The sequence below is a fragment of the Argentina silus genome (genome assembly GCF_951799395.1).
Source record: "Argentina silus genome assembly, chromosome: Y".
Taxonomy (NCBI): Eukaryota; Metazoa; Chordata; class Actinopteri; order Argentiniformes; family Argentinidae; genus Argentina; species Argentina silus.
Genome location: NC_139654.1, coordinates 27,936,475 through 27,942,474, shown reverse-complemented (window position 1 = coordinate 27,942,474; position 6,000 = coordinate 27,936,475).

The following is a 6,000-nucleotide window of genomic DNA, read 5'->3' as shown; positions in this document are numbered from 1 at the left end:
TGAAATCACATTTAAATCATACATGCACCATTTCTAGTCTAGTACTTGCATAAAAACTAGGCTTAAGGGTGCCCTCTGATCAGATCTTGACAGTTTTTAGGGAAAAGGCACATTTAATTGCGAAAGAGTATGGTTATGAGGGGTCTGTTTTGTTTAACTAAATGGCATATCATCATGGATATCATAGACCAATTCAGCTCACCAGTAGGCACATTTCACGTGCCTCTGTTGCTTGAATGCAACAATTGAATTGGATTCAATTGGATTGTCTGTTGATCTTTTTTCATCATGCTTAATCGAGTTGTTGGGAGTGTTTTAGAGATTGTTTAACGTCGTCATTGCTCGGCTTTACCCTTTGTTGGTTTGTATGACTTCTTCAACTGGTCCCTACATGGATGTCTCAGTTCAGTTGTCAATCTCCATTCAAAATGGGCTAAGAATAGTATAGATGGATGCCTTTTCCATATGACCCATATTTCTCTGTGTTGCAGAAGGACATTCAAGCAAACAATGTTAATAACAAAATGAAACGTGAATCTGGGTTTGCACTATTGTAGGCCTATAGCCTACTGCTGACCATCTAAACATCTCCTAAAAGTATAATGTCAGATATATAGGCACAGTAATGCCTCTCTTTGCCTTTCTCCTATCTTCCCCTGAAGAGCTAACCTCCCCATATAGTAGAGTATAACTTATTTTCTTAATTCAAAGGTAACAATAGGTAACACTGAATGTACTGAAAGCCAGAGTGTTGATATACTTTAAGAAATGACTATCCACCTGTAAAATGCGTATTATGCATGTTCATTAACTTGAACTTATTGACCCCTCAAATTGGGATAGTAAGAAGTCGAAGTTGTCTTTGTTTTCTGATGTCTGTTCTCTGGCAAAAATTGACCCTAAGAATGAGACTGATGGAACATTAGTCATGTTAGTCGTTGAATTGGCATCTACTAGAAAGATTGAATTTGAGCTGGTGCGAAGATTGGTCCTACTTTGTATTGCCTGTTGAGGTGCTGTAATAGAGGAGCTGTTACCATAGTTGCGGTGTCGTGTGATCTTATTGTATGTTTAATTTTGGCTTCAGCTTTTACTATTCATATTCCCATCAGACGACAGTTTTCCTCAAGTAACCAACAGAAACAATTAATGTTTGTCACCTTTTGCGGAATGCCTGAAAATGTTATGGTTATCGTTAAACCCCCCCTACAACCTTTAATACGCGTAATGGCACCATAACAATGATGCTTCTCGTACCGTTGTCCGTTATGGTTTATGAGTTGACTTCTCTTGTATTTTTGTTTGTTTAGCTTATGTCTAGATGTTGCTCTTTTATTCCCCAAAAATATGTATGATGGCTTCTGCAGGCCCTGCTACAGTATGATGATCTCATATCTCACTCTGTTTTGAGTAGTCAACATTTTAGTTTATTTTATCGGGTCTTTTTTGGTTGCGTTCATTTGGAGAACTATGATCGTCGTCACGCAGAGCTTGGCTCCATCCATCCATCGACTCGCAGCGACTCTATCCTGAGAAAGTACGGTTGCAAAAGAAATCGGAGAACTTTCGTAGAGCTTCCCCAAACCGAACCAATGCCATATAGCTGAATTACATGCAACATGCAAGACATCATAACTAATAATGCAAGGTATTTTGTATCTTTCTGAAAGCATTGAGGGCTTCAGAGCAACTTGGCTTTTTATATACCAACTTGGAAAACTACCTCAGAACGGTCTCGGGTGCTAGGGTTGTATATCCCTAATTTATAATGACAAAGATCAATTTTAGTGACCAAATGACACAAGCCAATACTGTGTACAAACTTTATCATTTTACTTCCTTTAACCTTTAGTTAAGCAAAATTTGTAATTATGGATGAACTTTGAACGTTTTAGTATGTACATTAAAGTTCATGGGACCCAAATTTTGTAATTGGGAGTTCAAGTCTCAATGTTATGTACGCATGCAAATCCTCCCTTTTTAAAATGTAGTAATACTGTAACTAAAACAACCAATGAACGCTCAGCAGACACTGAGTTGGGACTCATTTGTGTGGCAATGTAAGCTGTAGTCATGACTGGATGATATATCGATGTACCAATGAAATGGATATTTAGATTTGCAATGAATCACTATCAATATTCCTGCAATATGTTTTGGTAGTATAAATAGTGGGCTGCGGATTGAAAGAAAGAGGCATGTTGATGGGATGTTGTAGGCAGGGCAATAATGACTAAAGTCTGAGTTGGAGTTATGATTTGCTGAGCAGTGTAGATGGGCCAACGTTAGGTAAGATGCATGGCAGGTATCACTCTGAGCTGTACCCTGGACTGGGGTCTCCAGCACGTCTTGTGGCAACTTTCATTTAACATTTAAGCATTGGTAGGAGGTCATCTAATTAATTGAATATAGGTTACCTGTAACTTTGCAAACCTATAAGTAGTGTTTTTAGTGGTTCGTAGTTGGCTTATAGACGTCACTGAGTGATCATCAAGGATCTAACATCTGCATCTTGAAGGGATGTTATCCAGTGCCGCAATAAAACCAGCGAGGCTTTTCTTGCCCTTTGCCATTTAAAGCTGTTTGTTGCAACCAGAAAACGACAAGAACAGTAGCACGCTATTCATTATCCAAATTTGATACAGTTTTTGATATGACGATAGATGTATTTTTGCATGCTACATTTTACAAAGGGAATACACATTTGAAATTACTTTTCTCAATGTATTTGTGACATGATATACTGATGTAGTGGCATATATCGGTCATTCAAGAGATCAATCGATTGAAAGGCACTGTACAGAGAAGGTTGTATGGAAATTAAATTAAAGTTCTTATGTCATTCTTGTTGTCTGAGCTGAAAACATCCCGCATGTTATTGTTTTATGTGTGCCTTTTCAGAGATTTCCTTTCCACCTCCCATATACTGGGGTTGCCAGCCCTATTTCATTTACAGCGCCACATGAAATAATTTCTACATTAATTATCATGCAACCTTAAAAGTGAAGACGCTGCATAGAACGATCAGTATTTGTGTTTTGCACTTTCAAAGCAGTTTCAAAATTGCCCCACTTAAGGTTGGGCAAACTGACAAAAAAACAACAATAAAAGACGAGGTATTTTAAGCTATCGATAGGAATTATAAGGAATAATATGACTTTGAAGAGCTTTTCTAAAAAGTTAAAAGATATATCTATATATCTATCTATATAGATAGATATTCATATATATTCATGAAGTACCTCATAAGCCTGATATATGCTGCATTGACTTTTCTCATTTCTTTTTTTCTTTTGTGTGCTTCATATTATCCAATAAAAAATTGTATTTCCCCTTTTTTGAGAGGTTTGATCATCACCTAAGGCTGTGCACTGGCCATGCAAAAGCTATTTTCTGATTAAGGAGGTCTTGAACAACATGTAGTGCTACATGTTCACTGTCAGATGGAATGAAAGGGTATGTATGAATCTGAAGCGGAATGGTTCCGTAGGATTATGTGTAATTTATGCAATTGTTAACATTACATTTGATCAAAGGAATATTTCTAAATTGTAGCGACGGTACTTTCCATGTTTTGCTTTGTAAGGATGCTGTATGTGTCCATATAGCCTAAAACACTGGGTTAAATCAATGAGGACTTAATGTCCACCAACACAACTATCGGGTACCTGGCGACTCCATGCTGTTCAATGTGACTGGTGATTCAGGTATTGCCGTGAAAGGGCTGTATCTGCTACTGTGTCCATCCCTGTCCTATTCCCCCGCACCTTTGTCTTAAGATAGCCTTAGAACTACACATGGAGTACATTCTTCTCGTACATTACGCCTTAAAAGTACAAAATTATGCACAAGAAATCCACAACTTGCAAGAGAGCTTGATGCCCATAGACACTTCAGAAACCATGTCATGCGTCATTGCCATATATCTACCTCCTATGAATGTAGGAGTGTCCTGGAAATTGGGTTTACTATGAAAAAAAGTTGAGACATGGGAACATGTTGGCCTTTTTAATCATATTTTTCTTTAAAAAGGCCAACATGTTCCCATGTCTCAACTTTTTTTCATAGTAAACCCAATTTCCAGGACACTCCTACATTCATAGGAGGTAGATATATGGCAATGACGCATGACATGGTTTCTGAAGTGTCTATGGGCATCAAGCTCTCTTGCAAGTTGTGGATTTCTTGTGCATAATTTTGTACTTTTAAGGCGTAATGTACGAGAAGAATGTACTCCATGTGTAGTTCTAAGGCTATCTTAAGACAAAGGTGCGGGGGAATAGGACAGGGATGGACACAGTAGCAGATACAGCCCTTTCACGGCAATACCTGAATCACCAGTCACATTGAACAGCATGGAGTCGCCAGGTACCCGATAGTTGTGTTGGTGGACATTAAGTCCTCATTGATTTAACCCAGTGTTTTAGGCTATATGGACACATACAGCATCCTTACAAAGCAAAACATGGAAAGTACCGTCGCTACAATTTAGAAATATTCCTTTGATCAAATGTAATGTTAACAATTGCATAAATTACACATAATCCTACGGAACCATTCCGCTTCAGATTCATACATACCCTTTCATTCCATCTGACAGTGAACATGTAGCACTACATGTTGTTCAAGACCTCCTTAATCAGAAAATAGCTTTTGCATGGCCAGTGCACAGCCTTAGGTGATGATCAAACCTCTCAAAAAAGGGGAAATACAATTTTTTATTGGATAATATGAAGCACACAAAAGAAAAAAAGAAATGAGAAAAGTCAATGCAGCATATATCAGGCTTATGAGGTACTTCATGAATATATATGAATATCTATCTATATAGATAGATATATAGATATATCTTTTAACTTTTTAGAAAAGCTCTTCAAAGTCATATTATTCCTTATAATTCCTATCGATAGCTTAAAATACCTCGTCTTTTATTGTTGTTTTTTTGTCAGTTTGCCCAACCTTAAGTGGGGCAATTTTGAAACTGCTTTGAAAGTGCAAAACACAAATACTGATCGTTCTATGCAGCGTCTTCACTTTTAAGGTTGCATGATAATTAATGTAGAAATTATTTCATGTGGCGCTGTAAATGAAATAGGGCTGGCAACCCCAGTATATGGGAGGTGGAAAGGAAATCTCTGAAAAGGCACACATAAAACAATAACATGCGGGATGTTTTCAGCTCAGACAACAAGAATGACATAAGAACTTTAATTTAATTTCCATACAACCTTCTCTGTACAGTGCCTTTCAATCGATTGATCTCTTGAATGACCGATATATGCCACTACATCAGTATATCATGTCACAAATACATTGAGAAAAGTAATTTCAAATGTGTATTCCCTTTGTAAAATGTAGCATGCAAAAATACATCTATCGTCATATCAAAAACTGTATCAAATTTGGATAATGAATAGCGTGCTACTGTTCTTGTCGTTTTCTGGTTGCAACAAACAGCTTTAAATGGCAAAGGGCAAGAAAAGCCTCGCTGGTTTTATTGCGGCACTGGATAACATCCCTTCAAGATGCAGATGTTAGATCCTTGATGATCACTCAGTGACGTCTATAAGCCAACTACGAACCACTAAAAACACTACTTATAGGTTTGCAAAGTTACAGGTAACCTATATTCAATTAATTAGATGACCTCCTACCAATGCTTAAATGTTAAATGAAAGTTGCCACAAGACGTGCTGGAGACCCCAGTCCAGGGTACAGCTCAGAGTGATACCTGCCATGCATCTTACCTAACGTTGGCCCATCTACACTGCTCAGCAAATCATAACTCCAACTCAGACTTTAGTCATTATTGCCCTGCCTACAACATCCCATCAACATGCCTCTTTCTTTCAATCCGCAGCCCACTATTTATACTACCAAAACATATTGCAGGAATATTGATAGTGATTCATTGCAAATCTAAATATCCATTTCATTGGTACATCGATATATCATCCAGTCATGACTACAGCTTACATTGCCACACAAATGAGTCCCAAC